Source organism: Coturnix japonica, chromosome 1, assembly GCF_054131305.1.
Source record: "Coturnix japonica strain WE chromosome 1, WE-NBRP24, whole genome shotgun sequence".
Classification (NCBI taxonomy): Eukaryota; Metazoa; Chordata; class Aves; order Galliformes; family Phasianidae; genus Coturnix; species Coturnix japonica.
The window spans coordinates 90,643,859-90,669,045 of record NC_140663.1 but is presented as its reverse complement, the minus strand read 5'-3'; the positions used below and the strand labels follow the sequence as shown (position 1 = coordinate 90,669,045).

The 25,187-nt window shown below is 38.0% G+C and overlaps 1 protein-coding gene across 39 annotated transcripts in view; it reads right to left on the bottom strand.

The window, feature by feature from the left end:
- Nucleotides 1-25,187, bottom strand: part of LOC107322457 (uncharacterized) — a 416,365-nt gene that overhangs the window by 138,004 nt on the left and 253,174 nt on the right. For 15 of the 39 annotated variants that reach the window (XR_014938941.1, XR_014938924.1, XR_014938960.1 and 12 more), the window contains one exon: nucleotides 18,620-18,668. The exons of 22 other annotated variants lie outside the window; for them this stretch is intronic. The gene's annotated coding sequence lies outside the window, so the exon portion shown is untranslated. Of the gene's footprint in view, nucleotides 1-13,328; nucleotides 13,374-18,619; nucleotides 18,669-25,187 lie in introns of those variants that run through there. 2 more of the 39 variants (XR_014938952.1, XR_014938983.1) reach the window with 2 other exon arrangements.

Here is a 25,187-nt window from a genome sequence, read left to right as displayed (position 1 = left end):
ACACATTTGGATTTAAGGAATGTCTTTAGATTACTACTGACAGACAAAGCTGCTGACTTGGACAAAGGATAAAAAATTACAATGACTAGATTAGAATGACTAACGGAGATGCTGAAGTATACCACTAAACAAAAGCAAAAGCTTATCTCGTTATTTACTGTCCTGAAATTCTTCTTACCAAATGCCTGAACAACACCAAAGAGATTTCAAAGAACGAACGCAGGTCATGTACCTGAATGTGTTTTGATATTTCCTAGTAACAAGCAGAAAACCTTAATTTGTTATTTAAAATTGTGATGAGTACTTCAACCCTGTTTCAGCATCTTCCTGGAATTCTAAACTATTTGCAGAAGGTTACACTGAATTTATAGCCTTAGAAACACCAGTTTTATTCTAAATTTGTATAATGCCCTGTTCTTCGGGATCAAAGATTGGAATTTGTATTCATTATTAAAACAGCAACATGTAATGTGGCCCTTATTTTAAGCAAGAATGGCTCAATAGGAATATACAGCACTTTGATCAGTATTGGGCACATCCTGACTTAATAAGTAGGAGGCATTAATGCTTCCAGTTGTTTAGAGGGTATCTGCAGAAATGTTCAGTCTAGGTGGGATAAACAGAAAGACTTTGTTGTTGAAGAGGGATAGTTTATTATTCTGCCAGAAGACTTTTAGAACCAGGTATATTCAAAGTGTAGGCAGCTTCAGACTACATAAAGGGATGATTCTGAAGATATTCTCATACCCTCTTTTTCATGTTTCTCCAACTGTAACAGGAAATTAAGGGGTGCAAATCACTTCATCTACAAATACACTGCTTTCAGTTTGTTAACAGATGGTTCATTCAGCTCAGATTCAACGGACTATATTTGATTACGTATCTGCTTCCTGAAAAGGTATTTTTCTAAAACACTATGGTAACCAATGCTTGCAGAGCATGAAACATAGCAACCAGATTTCTGGAATGCATTTCTGGATGCAGAATCGAGCAGAGGAGAAGCGGAATGAAACATTTAGAAAACAGTCCCTTAGTTAAAATGCAGTTAAGTTCTGCAAACAGAATCTTGTTCTGTCCTCAGGGGATTAATAACAGCCACTGAATTGGGATTTCAGGCAAAGAAACTTTCACAAAGAATGCCTGCCTGAATTTCCTGCCTAAATTTTTACAGTATAAACGCTATAGAACGAATGTTGGGCACAAAGCGTGCAGTCCAATGATGAACCTGTCATATCCATACTCTGGGAGAGGAACTGATCTGCATAAGGTATTGAGGCCTGTATCATGCTAACTCCTTCACTTGTTTTCATCTTTACCAAAATTAGCCTTCTCACTGAAATTAGGGGAACCATCCATAACAATATAATCACACATGCAGAAGTCTATGGGAACCTTAAAATCAAAGCCACATATAGCAGATGCTATTTTTAATTATATAGACATAAAACACTAATGCAGTAGAAATCCCATTCTTCCCCGAGGCCTTTGGAGAAGACCAAAACAGCTGCATGTTACATTATAATGACATAAACATTAATCAATACATCACTTTCCACTGATGATCAGTATCTTACGCTGGTATCTACTCAAAATTTTTAGCAGTTTCAAATAAATAGTCAAGTGACTTCTATATATGTGGGTAACCACCTCGTAAGTAACCTCCTTACCTAGCAGGCATAAAGTTGCTTCTGTCACTGTTCATTTCCTGAACTATTTCTCTATTAATCCATTTCTCTCTGTTTTCAGTGGCATCAGCCATCTTTCTTGTTCTGGCCATGGATGTCTTTGTGGGTAACAAAAAGCACAGAATTCCGCAGGCTAAATAATAAATTAAAAGTAAAAATAATAGTAATAATTTTTTTAAAGTAAATTATAATCACAAATATCTGTAAACAAAATTTATCATAGGAGATAAATGTTTGCCAAAGAAACCTCTCTACCACAGCACTGTTTCATTCAAACCTCCTCTTGCAGTTTTCATTCCAGAAAAAAATTCTCCCCAGAAGTTTGCACTTGTTGAGTTAGTGAGATTTGTCCTAAATTTATAATTGCATTTAATATTAAGGAAATACTTATAAACAGTAGCTCTTATTCTACAGGCATGTAGTCCATCCTGAGCTAGTCTGTAGATACCACAGTGTGTGTTTAACCACACATACATAGTCCATCCTGAGCTAGTCTGTAGATACCACAGTGTGTGTTTAACCACACATACATATGTAACCAAAGAAAACATTGTCAAAATTTTGCTTGGCATTGAGAAATAGGTGTTAAGTTTCTTGATCACAGTGTATAACAAAGCTTTAACCCTCTCATACAATGTCTCAGAAAGCAGTCGCTGGAATCATGTTTCTGAAGTACATGACAGAGAGCTAGTACGCATGCATGGCCTTTATCAAAGAACCAGTCATTTAGCTGATGAGTAATCCCTGATTTTTTTCCTTATGGAATTGTCTCCATGGTACTGTAAGAAACTACTACTAACAGAATACATACTCACTTCTGCTGGAGAGGAAGGATAATCAGTAAGTTATTGCAAACTAAAATTTAGCTCTTCAGTAAAGGAGATTTTGCTTCTGATGCGTGCTAGGCCATCAACACTTTTCCTCTAAAAGTAACAAGTTATTTATTTCTTCATTTAAATACTTTATTTCATTCAAAGCACTAAATAATGCCTGCTATATCTAACAAAAGGTATAACATTGCCTTCCCAGATTTTATGATAACAAGATAATTAGTGTAAACTCACTTAGGTAAAAAAAAAAAAAAAAAAAAAAAAAAAAAAGCCAAAACAAACAAACAAACAAACAAAAAGAAAAAACAGTCCGATGCTGTAGGATATCTGGGTTTTATGTTCAAATTTAAGAAGTTTTAAGCTCACTGTTTTGTGAGTTATTTGATAGAATGAACAATGTGATTTCCCATCACAGTGCTGTTTCCAGCTAAAAAAAAAGTTACAAAATTTGCATTTCCTTCTTTGCCCAGAGTGGTTGTGGATGCCCTGTTCCTGGAGGTGTTCAAGGCCAGGTTGGATGGGGCCCTGGGCATCCTGGTCAAGTATTAGATATGGAGTTGGTGGACATGCATGCAGAAAGGGGGTTGGAGCTTCATGATCCTTCAAACCTCTTCCAACCCAAGTCATTCTATGATTCTGTGATACTATGTAACTTAGAAATGTGTAATGGCCATGAGAAAGGCAGTTGTAACATCAACAAAACAACCTCTAACACAAAACAAAAACAATGAAAAGATACTCTGTTCCCACTAAGTAGCCTAGATACAGATTAAATAATCGAGAAATTTTAGCGTGATATCAATTTCAGTATTCAGTTGGACAGTTCTTTAAAATGTAAGGTGAGTAAACATTTTAAAATACGTTGTGTATTATTTTCTTCAGAAATGTATTATTCATTTCAGTGTTCTCTTAGAACTAGTATAAGATCTAAAATCAGAACTTTCTTGGAGCTATCTACAGAAACCAACAGGAAAATACATCAGAATTGCAAAGGTGTTCAAAATATCATAGAATTTCCTTTATATTTGGTAGAAAGTGTATCTTCATATGTTCTTTGCTATCTGTTTACTCTGTAGTCTTCTACTTTGCATCTGATCACTATTAGATGCTTCTCAGGCCTCTGCCTGTTTATATCTTTTAAGCTTCTTGCTTTTTCCCTGTAGTGGATGAACACCACTTCAATTTTTAGTTGTTTTAGCAAATGGGATTTGCCCATTATCCCTTTAATACTTTGAGAGTATTGTGCATGCAGCCCCTGTTTGGCACTGTGCTGCTAGAATGTAAGGTAGCAAACTGCCCAGCTACCAGCACTCCAGACTGGTCAGAGCAGTGCTGAACCAAAGTAGGGGGGTTTACTGAAACTCCTCCTGCTCAGAAAACGAGCTCAGTAGATTTTAGATAGTATTTTTTTTTTTTTCCCTTTCTAAATTAAATGATGGAGTTGATTAAAATCCACTAGTCAAAAATACTGACCCTTTTTATAAGTTGTTACATATTTTAATCATCTTAGACATTTCTGAACCACTCTTGAAATCAATATCAACATTCATGGATCAAAAGGCAACCCCTTCAGAAGCCTTCCAGAAGTTTGCAGTGCCAGACAAGACATGTAAAACTGTTCTCTCGCAACCAATTAGATAACATTTTCATTATTATTGCTCTTTCCTTGTGTCTATTTAATTTTACATTTCCACATGCAGGATTTGTCAGTATTTAAGAAAGTTTTCACAGCTTCTCTACTCCTCCTCCCTCAAGCCTACAAGAATCACCATGCAAAAGCAGATCGCTGAGCAGTAGATGCTAATCCCATCGCTTAATGCACCACTGGAAAGTAATCAGATATTATGATGATAAGGGCAGTATAACCTACATGGAATAAAGTATTTTCATTGTTCATTTTTATCTTCTCTCCCAATTTGGATTTCTGTGCTTTGAGGGAGCTTATTTCCCAGGAGCAAATCTATGATGTAGTATTTAAATGACAGCATGGTTAACATGAATTCTTTTACTCTGTATAATCAAGTCTACTACACTGATAATATTGTACTACTTTTAGGAATATATAATTGCCATTCAAATACTTAACCACATAGATACCTACTGCTTATTTGAATATAAGGTTTAATTAATCTCCTTGTTCCTGCTAAAACACCGAGTGCACAAAAAAAATCACACTTTGATTTATATCATCTACATTTCATAACTTTTCATCAGCAAGTGGGTTTATTGGATTATACCCAGCAACTATCTTATTTACCTTTTACAGTTGGAATCTTATCTAATCTAAACACTTTCTCTCTCTCTCTCTTTTTCTTTTTTTTATGTGCTCCCTTCAAAATGTCTAATGTACTTAAGTATCAATGTTTCTAACATTTTTTTTACTTCTCCTGATATCAGTCCTACTTCCTAGCTGGAGAACAGAAATGAAAACCTCAGTGCATATATAAATCACATATATAAACTAAAATGTATTTTTAATTTATATATATATATATATTCCCAATAAAACTATGTTTATAAATAAAAACAAGGAGAATGGTTCTGTTTTTGTAAAATCCAGTGAGTAGGGCAGGGTGAGGAGAGGCAGTGAGAGGGACCAGGGGTTACAGGGGGCAGTTGGGCAGTGCCACCACACTGAGCCCCATGTGCATGGAAAGAGGTGTGAGCAAGCGGGGAGGGCACATGGGGCAGGCTGGAGGGTATAATACAGAGCTCAGGAGTGAAACACATTTTATCTCCAGAGTGTAAGAGAACCACAAACAGAAAGAGTGAAGGAGACAACAGGAGGGCACTGAGGGAGCAGGCAACATTGAAGTTACATTTAGGAAAAAAATTAGACAGAAAAACTAAAAAAAAAATTTAAAATGGCAATGTTCCATAGAATATATTTTGTTCAGATTAGAGTCAATCATTTAAATTTTGTACATGGATTTTATTCCTGCATAAATTGTTTGTGTTAAAATATCCGACTATGGTGTTGGTAATCATTTTTTACCATAACATTGCCAATACAACTATGTGCATCATTAGTAAATATTTACAGTCTAGTCTATTGGTTAATTTACAGAATTTCCAAATAATAACTCTGACCTCCTAGGCTAGCAGATTTTTCAGTTTGACATTTTTTTTTCTATGTATGTTGTGCTTCTTGGCTGTAATAGTTTTCACACGGTTTTGCTAAGTTAATGACATGAATTGCTGCCTAAAGCCACAGTTCCTGTACCAATAGAATATAAAGAATTATGCATTGTCTTTCACAATACAAATGTAACTTATGAGTTTCTCAAACTAAAGGGACTGCTCATGTGAATAAGTACATTCACTGAACAAATCTGTAAATGCTGCTTAGGACCTGTGAAGGATGACTGGAGAGAAGGGTTCTGTTTGGTGCAGCATGTTATGTATATGGGTCTTCATATGCCTTTTCTACCCCTTACAACTAAGGAATACTCATAGAGATCATGACCTGTTCCTGTTAAGCTTGAATGTAACAGCAGCAAGTTTTCAAATCTTTAGTCTTTCAGATGAAATAGAATCACTGAATCATAGAATCATGAAGTTTGGAAAAGGCCACTAAAATCATCTAGTTCAACCATCACACCATGCCCACTATGACCCTCAGTGCCACATCTATAGGGTTTTTAATGCCACCTGGGATGGTGACTCCACCATCTCCCCGGGCAGCCTGTGCCAGTGCCTGACCACACTTTCTAAGATGATTTTTTTTCTAATATCCAATTTCAATACATAGCTGCTTCCCTATAGTGAAGTTATCAAGCCTCTGTACCATATAACTAGCAGCAAGAAGAAACCAATCTGCAATATACATTCTTCTAAATTTTTTTTGTTTGTTTGTTTGTTTTCACAGAATCACAGAATTATCAAGGTTGGAAAAGACCTAGAAGATCACCCAGTCCAACCATCACCAATACTTCCCAGTTAAATCATATCCCCCAGTACAACATCCAAACGTTTCTTGAACACCTCCATGGTCGGTGACTCCACCACCTCCCTGGGCAGTGCATTCCAATGCCTGACTACCCTCTCCGTGAAGTAATACCTCCTAATGTCCAGCCTGAATCTCCCCTGGCACAGCTTAAAACCATTCCCTCTAGTTCTATCACTGTCTACATGAGAGAAAAGGCCGACCCCAGGCTCACTACAACCTCCACTCAGGTAGTTACAGAGAGCAATAAGGTCTCCCCTGAGCCTCCTCTTCTCCAGGCTGAACAATCCTAGCTCCCTCAGCTGCCCCTCATAAGGCCTGTGCTCCAGACCCCTCACCAGCTTCATAGTCCTCCTCTGAATGCGTTCCAGGGCTTCAATGTCTTTCTTGCAGTGAGGGGCCCAAAACTGAACACAGTACTCGAGGTGCAGCCTCACCAGTGCCAAGTACAGGGAGACAATTACCTCCCTGTTCCTGCTAGTAACACTGTTTTTTATGCAAGCCAGTATGCCGTTGGCCTTCTTGGCCACCCGGGCACACTGTTAGCTCATGTTCAGCTGAGCATCCATCAGTACCCCCAGGTCCGTTTCCTCCACACAATCCTCCAGCCACTCCGCCCCAAGCCTATAGCATGGCCTGTGGTTGTTGTGGCCAAAGTGCAGGACTCGGCATTTGGTCTTGTTGAACCTCATCCCATTGGCTTCATCCCAGTTCTCCAGCCTGTCCAGATCCCTCTGTAGGGCCTCGCTACCCTCAGGCAGATCCACACTCCCAGCCAATTTGGTGTCATCTGCGAACTTACTGAGGGTGCACTCAATGCCCTCATCCAGGTCATCAATAAAGATACTGAAGAGGACAGGTCCCAGTACCTACCCCTGGGGAACACCACTCGTGACTGGTCACCAGCTGGATTTAATTCCATTTACCACCACTCTCTGAGCCCAGTCCTCCAGCCAGCTCCTTACCCAGCCGAGAGTGTACCCATCCAATCCACGGGCTGCCAGCGTCTGCATGAGAATACTGTGGGAGACAGAGTCAAAGGCTTTGCTGAAGTCTAGGTAGACCACATCAACAGCCTTTCCCTCATCCAGCAGATGGGTCACTAGATCATAAAAGGAGATCAGGCTGGTCAAACAGGATCTGCCCTTCATGAACCCATGTTGGCTAGGCCTGATCCCCTGGCCATTCTACACATGCCGCATGATCTCCCTCAAGATAATCTGTTCCATAACCTTCCCTGGCACTGAGGCCAGGCTAACAGGCCTGTAGATCCCCTGATCCTCCTTACAACCTTTCTTGTAAATGGGAGTCACGTTGGCAAGCCTCCAGTCTTGTGGGACCTCACCAGTCAACAAGGAGCCCTGATGATAGCGGCTTGGCTATCACCTCCGCCAGTTCCCTCAGCACCCTCGGGTAGATCTCATCTGGCCCCATGGACTTGTGGCAGTCCAGTTGGAGTAGCAAGTCTCTGACTGTTTCTTCCAGAATCCCAGGGGGGTTAGCGTGCTCTCCAGCTGAGACTACAGGATCAGAGAGAGGAGTACCCTGAGGATAACTGGTCTGACTTTTAAAGACAGACGTAAAGAAGACATTTAGAACCTCCGCCTTTTCCTTATCCTCAGTGGTCACATTCCCAGCCTCATCCAGCAAAGAGTGGATATTCTCCTTTGTCCTCCTCTTACTGTTAATGTATTTATAAAAGAGTTTCTTATTTCTTTTCACCCTAGCGGCCAGGCTAAATTCAAGCTGGGCTTTTGCCTTTCTGATTTCACCTCTACAGATCCTAACAACTTCTCTGTATTCATTCTCAGTTGCCCGTCCCTCCTTCCACAGGCGGTAGATTCTCTTTTTCTCCCAGAGCCTCAAGAATAGCTCACTATTCATCCACGCCGGTCTTCTTCCCTGCCGGCTCATTTTGCGGTTCAGGGGGACTGCCTGCTCCTGCGTCCATAAGACTTCCTTCTTGAAGCACAACCAGCTCTCTTGGACCCCTTTGTTTGCTAAGACCAAATGCCATGGGACAGCTCCTACTAGTCTCATGAACAATTCAAAGTCTGCCCCCGGAAGTCCATGGTAGCAGTTTTACTATTCCCCCTCCAAGCTCCACCATTGAGAAAGTCCAAGGCAGCCCCCAACCTCCACATCTCCCACCAGACCCCCCCTGTTTGCAAACAGCAGGTCTAGCAGGGCATTTCCTCTCGTGAGCAGGGCATTTCCTCTTGTGAGGTTTTATTTCAACTGTCTGAATTTTGGATGGGGTAAAAGAAATCATGGCATTAATAGCCAGCCAAAACATAACATTTTGACACTTGAAATGCTACCAATATTGAAGAGGAGCTATGATTACTTACAGACTTCAGCAATTCACCTGTTTGCTTAGATGTCAAACACAGAAATCTGACATTAAAATCCAGGTGTTTAACTGAAAATGTTCACAAACAGGAACAGGAAGCATGTATTTATGTCAGACAGGCAGGGATTGGGGGCAAAAGCATATGGCTGAAGCATGCTCATTTTTTATTTTTTCTTTTAATATCAAACAGTAGAGCTAGAATGTATTGAAAGGTATTATAGAAGTCTAAACTAAGTCACTGATAAAATTCCAAGAAGGAAGAAATCTACAGTTAAAATTTAATAGTGCTGTTAAAACAGTGGCTCAGGTGGCTCATGAGCAGAATACTACAACCACCAATGCACCTAGACTTGCTGTGTACTTTCCAAAGTGTGCAACACCATAGTGTGCATAAATGCAGCACTGAAGTAGTAGTGCCACATCTGTTTGGTGCAAGATGGGCTTAGTATGGGACAATAAAAGCCTTTTGTTTGTATACTTGTTAGAAGCAAAACAGAGCAATGCTTTATACCAGAAACTCAGCAAAAACAATTCAGACTCTGCTTCAGAACAAAAGTATTGCTTTTTGGTACAGTTTGAAATATTTAATCAGTTTTTAAAATGCCAAGCACAAGATAAATGCAAAATGTTCCAGGTTCTATGAACCAAAGACTAGTCACAGCATTATGACAGGTTTATGACACTTAACCATCAGAGCAAGTGGAAATGTGGGAGGGATGGCAGGTGGGAAGTAGTACTTGATATTCAAGGAAAAATATTAATGGATGTGTATAAAATGTAACTATCTTTTAATGTGCCGTGCATAGAAATATTTGCATAATATTATCCTTTAAATTGCAGTGTGTACTTAATAATAATACAGTGTCACTCCCAGTAAGTCTGGCAAGTGCATATTCAATGGGTATGACACAGCATATTGCAGATACTGGGAGCTGCAGTTGAGGAAGTGGCTTTGAAGTAAAACAACATAGGAAGAATTGAAGAGACACCAACTTGGGGAGAAAAACTAAAAGCCTCCTAAGAAAGTATCTCCTAGGAAACTGTCCTGCCATGGTGGATGCATTACAGCACTCTCCAACCTCTCCTCACATATACATAATTTTTAAGAAGTTTGTTTTCTTTCTTCATATGATACCTGTTATATACAATGGCTGCGCTGAAAGCAGTGCCTTCGATTTTATTATGTTGTCTCACTACATCAGAGACAGATGTTGGTAATACGGCAGTAGAGGCTGAACCTTCTCCATCAAAATTCCATTACATTTTTTTTTACTGTGTGACAGATGGCAGCAGAGGGGCAGTCTGACAGAATGGTTTCTGACATGGAAGAACATATGAAACAAAGGCATGTCACTGAATTCCTCCACGTGGAAAAAGTGGTACCCACTGACATTCATCAGTGTTTGCTGAACATTTATGGAGACCAAATAGTGAATGTGAGCACAGTGAGGTGGTTAGTGGTGCGTTTCAGCAGAGGTGAAAACTGACATGAAAGACAAGCCATGCAGATTTTTACAAGTGCAGCATGCAGACTTGTTCATTGCTGGTGAAAATGTATAGCCAGTGGTAGAGACTATGTTGAAAAATAGTATTTTGTAGCTGAGAATTTGCTCTATCAAACAGTGTTATTGTGCTTTGTGTATCTGTCATAGACTCCATGGAAATAAGTAGGAGGGATTACTTTCAGAGTGACCTATGTACATACCAGAAGTCTATAGATAAGTATATGCATAAGTAAGAGTCGTTGAACCACCAGAAGGGTTGTGACAGAAAGGCATGCAGAAGAATTATAAAATAAACCTGAGTAGTTAAAAACCAAAAAAGCCTCAGAAATGAAAAATAACAAAGCAAAGCATATGAAATTGGAGCACAGGAAGTTCTGCACGAATGTGCGCAACAACTTCTTTACAGTGAGTTTGACCGAGCACTGGAACAGGCTGCCCACGAGGGTTGTGAAGTCTCCTTCTCTGGAGATATTCAAGACCCGCCTGGACACCTACCTGTGTGACCTGGTGTAGGGAACCTGCTTTGGCAGGGGAGTTGGACTGATGGTATCTGGAGGTCCCTTCCAACCCCTACGATTCTGTGATTCTGTGATACGTTTTGTATCTTTCTTTAGATCTTGGTATTATATACCTTATAGCACATTTTTCAGTTTCTGTTTACAGAATCACAAAATTGCAGGGGTTGGAAGAAGGGGCTGGAAGGAATCTCTGGTGCACAATCCCACTGCTAAAGCAGGTTCCCTACAGCAGGTCACACAGGTAGGCATTCAGATGGATCTTAAATATCTCCTGAGGGAGACTCCCCAGCCTCTCTGGGAGGCCTGTTCCAGTGCTCCGTCACTCTGACAGTAAATAAGTTCTTCCTTGTGTTAATATGGAACTTCTTGTGTTGCAGTTTCTGTCCACTGTCCCTTGTTCTAATTGTTGCTCACCACCTAAAATAGTCATCCTCCACCAACATGGCTCTCACACATTAGATATTTTTTAAAATGTGATGAGATCCCCTCCCCAGTCCCGTAATCATCCTTGTTGCTCTCAGCTGGACTCTTTCTAGGAGATCCCTGTCCTTGTTGAGCTGGGGAGTCCAGAAATGTACAGAGTACTCCAGATGTGACCTCATCAGGGCAGAATAGAGGGGGAGGATCATCTTCCTCAACTTGATGTCTACACTCTTTTCATCCACCCATTCTTAATACTGCCTCCATTCTCCCCTTCCCACTTCTCCCTGGGAAGTACATCATTAAATATACAAGAAATATCAGCTGCAAGTATTGTTCTTTTTTAAAAACATTAGGGTTCTTATTGAATAGAAACATACCCACAACAACCTCACAAAGCTGTATGTCTGATGTAATCCTTGATGTGAATAAGCCCTTTTCTACTAGATGGGTACTCTGGAATTTAGTTTGATGCCCATTTGCAGTGCAAAGTAGGAATTGCACCATAGATCCTGTGAGGCCAGACTGACAAAGCTCAAGCCTAAGAGCTCATCTCATTTACCAAATTATCACAATGGGGAAACAAAACCCAAACAGGATTCAGAATTTTGCAAGGCAACTCTAACAAGCAATTGAGAAGCCAAAGAATCTCTAACATCATAATTTTTCCTTTTACTCTGTGAAGTACACTATTAAATGCACAGGCAACAACATCTTGCAATATTTCTAAAGGTTTCCACTATGTTTACTCTTAAAAATGTGAAGAACACAGTACAATCGCTGAGTCTCAAGCAGACTAAGAGACACATGAGTATGTTTTGAAGTATCTTCATTTCCTAGCAGGCCACTCTCACATTACATCTTCAGAACACAGAGAACAAACGTAGACCTGCGCATAAGCAATTTTCTATCTTTCATGTTTCCCTTTGTAATGTAAGTAACTTCCTTCCTAATTCTTTTAGAATAATTTTATACAGTGCAGTGTCTATGGAAGAACTAGACATACTTGCTAACAACCTTTTTTGTTGTTTTAAAATAATCGTAAGGTAATAGGAGACAAAATTTTAGAATTTATTAATGTCTTAAGACAGAAATGGCACACAAAAAAATCAATAATTTAACTCCTTTATTATGGCTTCAAGTGTTCCCGAAAGTAGTTATAAAAAAAAGAAATGGAAAATATTTTAACTCATTTTTAGCAAACATTTCCTTGTCATCCTTCCTACAGATTATTTTTTCCAATTTGCTTAGTTGCATTCCAGTAATCAGAAATCAAAGTTGTCAATAGTGTGTAAAAACATGCCAGAAGAGGGTTAAAAAAATGAAACTGTTAAGAAATGACTAAGTCAACAGCAGAACAGCTGTTCACTTTTGCTATGTACTATGAAAATTAAGCAAATAACTCTTCAAACATTAAAGAAGCAGTAATAAAAATAAATTGCTGGAGATAACAGCTCAAACTGCTACCAGCTGTTGGTATATTCATCTATACCTACTGTATATTCAGATAAATTTTCCCTCAAACATTCCAGAAAACAAATAAAGAAACAAACAAAAACTTAAATCTAAGCCTATGGACAAACAACAGATTTTAGGATATTGTAAAATATGAAGCAAGCTCATTCAGAGAAAATGCCAAAGCTGCAATAGTAATAGCTCTGCAGTTCCAATATAAGGCTTGTAGTTCACAGCTCCTGTAATTTCTGATATAAAACTGTTTTGAGGTATTTGAGAAAGAAACACTTCACCTGCACCTTTCTATTCTTACTCACTTGAACAACTGCTAAAAGTAATAATTTGGGGGCTCTATAGAGTTAAATTGGTGACATGTTTCTTCTGAAATTCTCATGTATTCTACTTGACTGAAAATTATGGTTCGTTTGACGTTTTCCTATGAAAAGTTTATAATATGGAATAAAGAAAAAAGATTCAAAAGACAATCACTTTCAATATTTGCATTAAAATTGTTTAAATTTAGAGTAATTTAGTATTAACATATTTTTCAGGCTTCTCTCCACAGTAAAAATCATAAGAATATTTGCAAAAAAGATTAGCCATGTGAAATAAAAGATTGAATCTTACTTTTGAATCTTGCATATTCTTGCTTTCATACACCCTTTTAAAATATCAAAAAGTCAGAAATTACAATTGGTCTTTGAAAAAGTCATCTGCAACTACTAAGGCTATAAAATTAAAGAGAGGATGAAAACAGGATTTCTTTCATAATCACATCCAACAGCTGAAGCATTAACAAAATTATCAAACTTTACAAGATGGATGGTAGGAGAAAAGAGCTGCCAAGCTTGCTGAGATCCTGACCCTACAAGTGGCCTCCTGCCCTTCTGTGAAGATTGGCCAAAACCTGTCCTGTCTAGAAACAAGGGCTTTCTCTGTCTGGATGAAGTTCCAAGACTAGAGTCTCTATATGCTAACAATTTAATATGTGAACTTTGCACATGAAGTATTACAAATATTTTAATTGCTTAGTTAGCTTGAGGCTCCATGATACACTTAGACTTTCCTAGGTCTACAGACATAGCACAAAAACAGACACTGCATTCCACAGATATTAGAAACTAGTATCCAAGGCTTGCATTTCATTGAAAAAGGTCACCAATAAATAAATAAATAAATAGTATTTTTCTATAGGAAAGACAAAGAGAATGCTTAGTGGCAGAGTTACTTGAAGGCAGACAGGACTGGGGATCCTGATTTCAAGACAATTGTCTGGAACCACAGTCCCAATCCACTAATCACTAAGCACACAGTTTTCCCCTCTTCAGGGGGAACATTTGTCATTTCCAAGTTGAGATCTGCATAGAAGGGGCTTGATCTGCCATGGCTGAGGTTGTGTTTTAACTGTGTGGGAGCAGAATCTGACCTACAGTGCACAGAATGTGTGATTGAAGTGAGAGGGAATTTCTGATGACAACATCTTGCTGGGAAAAGATAGATATCTATCTGCTGTCACCCTCAAGACAGCCAATCTGGAGAAGAAAAAACCTATGAGACATCCAAGTCACCCACATGACAATGTAGCTAACTTGAAGTTATTATTACATAAGAAGGGAAAGGTGGAGTGAATTCAGAGCTTGATAATTACAAATGCCACAAATGAAAATCTGTAGATTAAGTTAACAGGATTAACAGGAATTCTGGGGGCTTCTGTTAATGACATAAACTGAAGAGAAACATCCTTTTTGCGTACTAAAATACCATATTAACTACAGTGAGATACATAAGCATACATAATCTTTTTATTACTTGTAATATACTCCTCCATCTTCTTGCACACCCAAGTTGAAAACGAAACAGCCCCCTAATAAATGGCTTCAGGGCTTCTCTCAAAATATACACATTGATGTATTATTTCATTGATTAAAACAATGGGACCAGAAGAACATTCATTTTAAGCATTATGAGAAATATACCCAGATTATTTTTAGTAGTGAAAAATACAAGCACATGTATGAAATACCCTCCTTTTAAAAACCATACTGCCTTTTACAGTGTGCAAATGCCCAGAGATATATAGTCCAGCGACGCGGAGCTCTGAGAACAGAGGCATGAAAAACCCAATACTTAGTTGGAAAACCATTTTTTATTTTCTTCCGTCCATTAAATATTCAGGAACAAGTTTAACTGATTTTGTCCGTTTTGACTCTGTATGAATCTCAACCCTGTGCACAGAGATGAGCACACAGTTTTATGCTATGCAAGACTTCAAAATAACAGTAAAACAGTAACTGCCATGTAGGATTAAATGTAAGGTGATCTAGTGCAGCATTGTGTCTCTGAGAGGCAGGACCAGGTGCTTCAGAGAAGGTTTGAGTGAAACATAACCAGCAGACAGTCATTAGTTTATTTTATTCCGGCTTGAGTACGTTCTACGTAGTTTTTATTTATTTATTTATTATAGCTTATGAACAAATCTCTGTATGAGAAAATCAAGCAGAGAGTGATTAGCTGGATCACATGGCAATCAGATTTCCTGTGTGAAAACTGTGAATCCGATTTTCACTCAATGACTGTTTCTTATAACGGGCTTTGTGTCTGCCAGCAACCTGATGTGCCAGGATATTCTTTAAATGGTAACATTTCAGAATGTTTCAAAGCTGTGTGTGAGTACCAAAAACTTCTCAGAGACTTTTCATGCCACAGTTACCAGAGCTCTCCTAAGGAGAGCTTTTTTTTTTTCTCTCCAAAGTATATATTTTGAAGTTTTAATATTTCATGAGGATTCAACATTAACTCCTTCAAATGAAGACAAAGGGTTCCACCAGAAGCACAAACGAGCATGAAATGCAGATTTAAAATGAAATAATTAAAAGTGATGACTTTCACAATTCATTTTTTATGCCCTCATGGAAAATATCTGGTCCATAATCTGTGTACTCTACAGAAATTGTATACTAATACAATACACTCATTCTTTTAGCATGTTTTCAGTGCCTCAGAGAATACCAGCAGGCTCACAGTCTTCAAAATACAGCTTTTCCAGAGAGATGGTTATTGTAAGAAAAGTTTTGGACAGAGTCAGCAGAAATTCCTGTTACTGCACAGTATTGCAGTAACAATCCAATGCTGCAGTTTCTTAAGGAGCTCTATATACACAACTGTGGCTAAAACATGAAAATCATCTAGTGTCTGGCTTAATGGTGTATATAAACTAGGTGTCAATTTGCCTAACGTCTACTTGGCTGAGACAGTATTGGCTTTTCAGTCACTAGGTTTTTCAGACTTACAAACACCAACAGAACATGATGTTGAACAAAGCCACAATCTTGAAGATTGTTGGGTTGGTAGAGAGATGTTCAGAGTTTCAAATCAACACCCATTTTGCTACCAGTAGTAAAGATCAGTGCAGTACTCCATGTTGAGCTGCTGATCATACATCACCCATATTTGGCTAAGCCCCTTACTTCAACAAAATTTGTTCATAATCTGTGATCCAATTAATACAAAGACAGAATTCCGACTGTGGAGCAGAAATATTCACTGTGTTCTGTTCCTTTGCTTCTTAGAGGCAGCAATTATCGTGACTGTAGAAAATGAACAAATGAAACTAATCTGGTCAGCAAACAGTTTGTAACTATACAATTTCTTTGAGGGATGTCTTCCTCCAGACAGCTATTTTTAGCACCTTGACTGATAAGCAAGCACTTTGATGAGATTTCCTTGACTGACAGATACATAATACCCAAAAGCTACAGCCTCAGCTGATCTTTGGGATAGAAGGCCTGAGTACAAATGTACATAATGCAGAAGATGGGAAGAAGATGGAGAAAATAGTTTATTCTGTAAAAATGCAGCTTAGATGATCCAGATGAACTTGATTTCATTACTTTAATGAAAGAAAGCAATCAGTTTTTTAAAAGATGGGCTTGGAAATCTCACAGAAATATACTGATTTTCATTTCAGGAAAAAATGATTAATAGTACTTAGAGAAACAAAGACTTTCTAACAAATTAAATTAAAATTAAAATTGTAATTTAAGCCATAATGATTTCTTTTCTCAGATTTTTCATATTGTTGAGTAAATCAGTTATTATTCTAAACCAATCCAAGCATTACAATGTTGTTATAATTTATGTTTGAAAGGAAGGTGACATGACAAGCTCATCAAGAGACACCTCCATATAAGAAAGATAAGAATAGAGATTATCAATAGTTTTTGTTTTGTTTGTTTGTTTTAATAGAGTTGTTATAGTATCAGATTTATTAATTGTTAATAATTGTAGCATATTTTGAACCAAATATAAAAATAGTTTCAAGCATAAGTAAGGAAACTTGGAGGAACAATTAACTAGAACATGTGGAAGATCAAGAAGAGGGTCTAGATTTTGGAACTTAAAATGCAAATTTAGCTCCTTGATAATTTCCCCTGTGTTACCAGTCTTTCAATATGAAATGCTCTGGAGAATTCTTTAAGTTTAACTTCTGAAATTGCTATACGTTTTTTATTCTAAGATTTCACTCCCTGTTTGTAATACTGATTGAAGAATAATTTGCAAAAATGGATATATTAATAATAATAATCTAAGAATATCATACTAGGGAAGTTCAGAAGGCAGAACTGGCTGAGGTGCATACCCAGTTCTCAAAGGAAGTAAAGGTATTGGAAACTGAATTGTCAGGAGAAAATTCAAAGGAAAGAGATTTATCCTAGGTAAACTGAACTCAATAAAGCTTTTGGGAACAGAATGACAAAACGACCTCTGTCTGAGCATGAGCCAGCCGAGAAGACCAATGGCATCCTGGCTCATATCAGAAATAGTGCTGCCAACAGGAGCAAGTAGGTGATCGTCCCCCTGTTCTCAGCTCTGGTGAGGCTGCACTTCATGTACTATGTTTTGTTTGGGGCCTCTCACTACAAGAAAGACACTGATGTCTTGGAGTATGTCCAGTAAAGGACAGTGAAGCTGATGAGGGGTCTGGAGCACAAGTCTGATGAGGAGCAGCTGAAGGAGTTGGGGTTGTCCATTTTGAAGAAGAGGAGGCTCAGGGGAGACCTTATTGCCATCTACAGACACCTAAAAGGATGTAGTGGCAATGTGAGGGTCGGCTTCTTCTCCCAGGATGAGAGGGAATGGCCTTAAGTTACATTAAAACTGCATGCAGATCAGCCTAACTCCATCACCAGCACTCTCAACAGTTTAAGAGACAGCCAAAAATAGTGTTTTCTGCCAACTGTATCTACAACATACAACAACAAATAATCAAACCAGAAATCCGCAGGTTAAAGACGCACCCTAGTATACCAGCCTACAAACAATAACACTTTAAGTTGGTGATTTGCCTTTGGCATTGTGGTTTTGTACTAAGAACCAGATCGTTGAAGGCAATTTCACAGTTGCATTTCATTCCTTTCAGCTCTACAGAAATCTTATTTATGAATTTTCAAAGCCACTTCCCACCAGTCACTCTGCTGTTGCTGTGCCATTGCTGTGGTGTTAAAATACAATCTATGCAGTTCTCAACAAAAAATTCTGTATGCAACATTGATATTCTGTTAGACAGAGGGAGACTGACAACACACAGCAAGTATGAATGCTCAATTTTTAAACAGCAAATATCAACAGAAAGTGTGAGGAAACTAAGACAAGAAAGAAAAAGAGAATAAAAATAAACAAAAACATCTGGAAAATATACTCCTTTTCTATCTGAAATTTATGGAATTTGCCAAATTTCAACATATTTCTAAAATTCAAAAATCAACAACAGCATTTTCAACATCTTTAGAATAGATTTTGTACATGTTCTCCAACAATGCAGAACTTATTTTTTTTTCAGATTTATTTACTTGTCACCTGGAAAAACTTTTGATAAAAAAAATGCTGTGACTATGTATATTTGCTTACCTAATCAGTTACAGTCATAGCCCTGAAGAGAATGTATTGAAACAGAAATCTGTGGGGGAAAAATAAAAAGTTGTTTAATTATGAGTTCTCTCCTTGATATATTTGACAATAAATTAAAAAACACAGTATGAAAAAAAGCATTATTGAGACTGGAATGTGATCCATATAAATATTAGAAAATGCTGAATGTTTTGCTGCCAGTGCAATTTCTGTTCTTTCAGAGGTACTCCATCTATGGTACAAATGAATACATAAAAATTCAAGTATTGATATTTTGTATTAATTTTGTTGCTTAACTTGAAGACTGGAGAGACACCGAGGAAGTAGTTCTCGATCCTAATTAAAAAATTGCTTTATATTGCTCTGTTACATAATATAATAATGACTGTTTTGATTGTGTCACAAACTTTGTGCAATTCAAATTCAGCAAATTCTTTTGGAGAGTCTGCACTATCCTCATTTTACAGATGAGTTACTTGGTGCTAAGGGATTAAGTGAATACTTAATTTGAGTCATACGGGCCTAGTTTTTCAGAGGACTAAGCATTACGCAGCACTTTATACACTCAAGGCACTGCTCACAGCAGTTTCACTTGGATACATTAAATACCAAACACTTCTAAAGACTAGACGCTAAAGTGAGATTACAAAGATATGGGACATGCAATTGCAGACCACCTCCAAAGTTTATGCAGTGTACTTCAGCAGGTGAAGTATGTAGTAAATCTGAGGACTGCATTTTATTCTCCAGGGCTTTAATCAACTATGTAGTGAGGCTCCTTTTTCATGTCAAAAGCCTTGCTGAAGTCAAGGTACACAACATCCACTACCCTTCCTTCATGTGTCCAGACAATCATGACTTCAAAGAAGGCTACTACATTGGTCAAGCATGATTTCCCATGGTGAACTCATGTTAATTATTCCTGATAAACCTTCTTTTCTTCCAGTTGCTTGGACATGGCATCCAGAATAAATTGTTCTATCATCTTCTTAGGGATGAAGGTGAGGCTGACTGGCATGTAGCTTCCCAGCTCCTCTTTCCTGCTCTTATTAAAGACTAGACTTATTATTTCTTATTAATATCTTATTAAAGACTCTTATTAAAGACTCCTCCAGTCCTCAGGATGATAGGGAGAGGTTTGGAAATCACTTCTGTCAGCTCCCTCAGCACATGTGGGTGCCATCCCATCAGGACCCACGAATCTCTGTGTGTTGAGTCTGCCTAGACAATCTCTGACCAGATCCTCCTCAACCAAGGGGAAATCTTCCTTTCTCCAGACTCTCTCATCTCCCGGGTTGAGATTCCTGACAGAAAGCCTCAGCAGTAAAAACTGAGGCAAAGAAGTGTTCTCAGCCTTCTCTGATACCAGGGCACCCACCTCATTCAGCAGTAGATTCACATTTTTCTAGTCTTCTTTTTGTTATTAACATACTTAAAGAACTCTTTCTTGTTGGCCATGACCTCCATCACCAGATTTAATTCAAGTGACCCTTAGCCTTCCTCACTGTTTCCCTGCATACCTTGACAATATTCCTTATATTGCTCCCAAGTGGACAGACCCATTTTTCACATTCCCTAGACTTTCCTTTTTCCATTTGAGGTTTTCCATGAGCTTCTTGTTCATTCATGCAGGTCTCCTGCTACCTTTGTCTGATTTCTTACTCTTATGAATGCGCCAGTCTTGAGCTTTGAGGAAATGGTGCTTGAATGTCAACCAACTCCTGTGCTCCCTTACGTTCCAACACTCTAACTCATGGGATACCTATAAGTATCTCTTTAAAGAGGTCAAAGTTGGCTTTCCTGATGTCTGGAGTTGTAATCCTACCTATTGCCTCGTTTCTTCCATGTAAGATCCTGAACTTCTGCTCGGCTACTGCATATCCAAGGCTGCCCCCACATTCCGATTCCCAACCAGTCCTTCCATGTTTGTAAGAACGTCCAGCAGCATATATCTCCTCACTGGCTGCTCCACCATCAGTGTCAGAAAGGTTTGGCAGTGTTTCACTAAACACTTGCTGACCACAAGGAAAATGTCTGACTAAAGTAACATAATTCAGTTCTGGACCCTGGAAATGAAATTGCTAGTGGCAAGTGACATAAGAAGACAATGAAAAAGACTACTGTATCATATCTCTTACTTTCACCTGAGACTGAAGTTTCCGGCATACTGAATCATCATATGAGTACCTGTGCAGATGCCTTCCATTTTTGACTAAAAGGGAAGCCAGGGACCATGATGTAGAGAATTCAGGGGTAGACCATGTTTTTAGCAGTTTCATAGCAGAAGAGTTTGAGCAAATATAAAAACAATGACAAGATTACTAATGATAGGATAAACTCAACAGTGATCATTTTACTGATGTTCTACACAGAAGAACTGCAAGCAACTTTACCAAAAAATAAAAATAAACAAACAGAAAACATAAACAGAATCCATGTTCTGTTTATGATCCTCCAGAGTGACTCGAATTTGTCCTGTGCAGTGAAAAATGCAGGAAAATATTAATCTCTCCATTCTTACCAAAAACCATGACTGCCTGAAAAAGGCTAGCACTTTGTGCACTTAATGCCAACATTCTTGTTGATGAACATTCATCTCTGTTTTCTAGATATTACTGAAAGAGAAGTTTTGTATTTGAACTCCAGCCACACGTTAGTCACTCATGGTTACATTGCAGAACAAGGGAAATCAGAGATAGAGATAACAATTAAATTTGGTCAGCACTGAAGAAGAAATTATCTTTTATTGTTAGACTTTTGGTTAGCCTGACAGTAACAACATGATGTGCATGAAAACTACCAAGAGTAAGTGGATTAATGATAGAACAAATTTAATTTGCTTATTTTGGCCAGATCTTAGAACTGGGATGGATACCCATCTCTGCTGAAGCAGGCACCATTGCCAGTGTTCCTCAAACAGCCTGGAGCATCTGACTGCTCCGGGAAAAAAAAGGTACCTTTTTGCATCAGCTCAAATTCCATAAAACAAAAGTATTACGTCACAGCCTCTTTCTGAACACAAATTATCGCCCACTGCTTCTTTTCCTGTATTGCTAAGAGAAAATGGATTCTTCCACCATGGATTCTTCACCTTCTATTTAATCACAAACAAACTTATGCTCATTAAAGAAGAGGCATCATGAAGTGTATGACAGGAGACAACAGACTTTTTTGCCCACAATTTAATCCACACAAAAAATAAAGTGAGTTTGCTTACCAGTCTGCAAATTCTGCAGACAAAATAGACAAGTTCCTTTTTTTCCAAAATATGCATATACAATAAAATATAAAGAGCATGAGAGTATTGACAACAATCATAGTAGGTAGATACAATTTTGTCAGTCATTTTTCAAAGAAGATTGTTGTTGTACTCTTTTTATACTTCAAGTAATTAATAGTAATCCTATTTTATGCATATTCATTTCAAGTCACTTATAAACAGATTTGCAAAACTATTGATTTCAATGGAAGTTAAGGGCTAAACGTACGGAGCTACAGCCTTCATCCTATTAAATCTCTAGATTTATTGTTTGCACACAAATCATTATAAAGCAGGCATTATTCAAGGAAGAACTCAATAGCAAGAGAAGAGCCCAATTAACTAGGAATTCAATGTAATTATGGAAGTTTGGAACTTGCCTGGGGACGTGTTTGCCTGCAAATCATTGGGGAAGAATGAAAAGGGAATCGTCTTTCATCTTCCTTTCCAAAGTATCATTTTCATGTTAGCTCTACATTATTAGTTTTTAAAACCTGAAGTATTAGGACTTCTACAAAGTCACAGTGTAGGAACAGAGCTGCCATTAACTGGGTTTCTGGGGGTTCTCTTTTTGCAACACTAAATCAGTGCTGGAGTTAATCATATTAATAGCTAAAAGGAATAGAATGGAGTTCTTGTCTATAGCTCTTGGTTGTTTGCTGATAATTAAACTGACTTTTCTGACCATAGACCTATGGAAGTTATAGTTAGGTCTGCAAAAAGTATACAGGAATACTTTTAAAGCTTAAACTTTTCCACTTCAATTTTACGCCCCTTTACATGAAAAAAACAAACAAACAAACAAAAACACATGAGAAATAAGAACTGGGGGCCAATGACTAATAAATTAAGGAATTTTTATAAGTACTGGAAACTTTGCTCTCACAGATTCATGCAATCAAGCCTTTGCTCTCACAGATTCAAGTCTTTATATAAGTAAAATACTAACAAAACAAAACACCTGTAAATCTTCCAACTGAGAATGTCAGGTCAATAGATCAAAGAAATCTATCAATCTATATGCTTGCCTAAAGGACACCAAAAGAGACAAGGAGACAGGGACAATCACAGCTAGTAGCTTCCTGAAAGCTGCAAGGCATTTCAGGACAGTATCTCTGTCACTGCACTGTGTTTTCATGTCCCTCTTCAAACATAAATTCGTGATGGGCTCCATATGGCTTGTTAGGCCAGCAAAAGACTTGTCTGGTTACAAACACAACAATGAATCTGTTCACTGCAAAGTCCTGCCAATCAGCATGGACTGGCTTTTAACTTTGTGTCATCTACCCATGGCTTCCCACTTTAGAATAAGGTATCTGCTCTCACGTGGCATATCATAGATACATCATACCTATATCATAGCACATGACTCAGAGGATGAGCAGAGGTTACCCAGTCCTGGTCATGACTGAAGCCATGCTGAAGCTGAGCACTACCAGTCCTGAGAAAGGACTGCAGCTCACTGGCTGTGCAGACGGCCCTGGCACTTGAGTGTCACCCTGACACAAAGTCCTGTATAAGCGGATCTACTTCACTCAGTGAGCAAAGGCCTGATACTCTATTTGCACTATTTGCAACAGGGACTAATGTAGAAACTTGTGCAGAGCTAAAATAAAATACAACTTACATTAGATGGCATAGAAATCTCCACTATGAAGTAGTCTAAACAAAAGAAGTGTTAAATCAAATTATTTGTGTTTTTCAAAAATAAAATTATATATTTCAAGAGCAAATGACAACTACTGTTAAAGGCAGTAACAATTACATGCCTAAATAGCCAATACAATCCTCTTGATTTTATTATGTTGGTGTTCGTTGTTTGCTTTAAAAAGATAAGAAATTATCTACCAGTTCCTCACATACCACTAAAGCTGAGCTGAACCCACAGAATGGGTTTCTGTGAACATGCACAAACTATTTAGCAGGATTTTCTTTATATATGTGTGTACATATATATATATATATATATATGCATTTGGATTTTGTGGGCAGCTCCATCTCAGAAATATTATATAAATTTGAAACAAATGCTGTATTAAACTGATTGAACTTCTTCGAAGTTCTTGTAAATGTTTACTGATTTGGGGGGGATAATTTTGTACGTATCTTTTCAGTCAGCCTTTCTCAGGACTTCAGTTATCAAATTAGGGGTAAAATTATACTCAAATATTGCCTACACAATCCAGTCTCTGTCTATGGGTGGACTTGGCTCTGCCAAATGCGAATTCTTACTACAGTACATAGACAATCTATCAGAACAAAGCTACAAAACTAATTTCCTTTTATTGGTAGTAGTTTTGCTTACTGCTAAAAAAAAGGACAAGGCCTTTTAAGTAAAGGCAGCTTTCTTTAAGTACTAAAACAGGATTAATTTTTATATACATACTATGGGTAGTATTGCACTGCAAGCCCATTACAGTGAAAAAAGAGAAAAGAAAAATCTCCACTGCATCTGAAAGAGGATCAGAAGGCACATCCACAAATTCGCACACAGCCCCTCATACTGACAGCTACTTTGTGGGGCACCTGCAGCATGTCTACACCCCAGCAACCATCCTCCATGCTGCTGGTGCCCAAGAAGACATCCCATTTCACTTCAAAAGGCAAGTAGCAGATTTGTGTTTTCCCACTGCTCTCTGCAGCCTCACTGCCAGTTCAGAAGCGGCAAAGGCAAAGGCATCCCATATCCCTCTTCCAGACCCACACTTAGGGACTTTAGTGATTAAGAATGCTGTTTGTAAAAAATAAAAACAAACACAACACTCTCCCTTTTTATAAGCCTCTTATATCCCAGACCATTTAAGCTCAGTAATATGGTACACCTACAGTACATGCAACATAAAGCAGAATGTGCTGTTAAGTACAGAAACTACACAAAAGTAACAGCTGACAGAATTATTTTCGATACCTTGTTATAGACATAGGTCAATACTGTTAAATCATATAACAGAAAACATCCTGTTTAGCCCTAGTTAATTACACTATAATTTCTTTTTTACTAAAAAACAACAGAAACAGCAACCATTACACTAGGAATTTATCTAGTACAAAAACTGTGTAAGACTTTTGGCATTATTTCAGTTAGGCTTTTTAATTTGTCTTCTGACTTTTTTTTTTTTTAAAATCTACCACATGAACAAACAACTGCATTTCAAAAAACTGCAAAGCCACAAATTACAGAATGATACATGAAAAGCAGAATCCGTTTTAGCTCATAATAGGTATAGGTATCATAATAGAAAATAATTACATTATATTTCAGTGCATCTTTAAAATGTTTGGGATGTTTTATGCTCTCAGTATTTGATT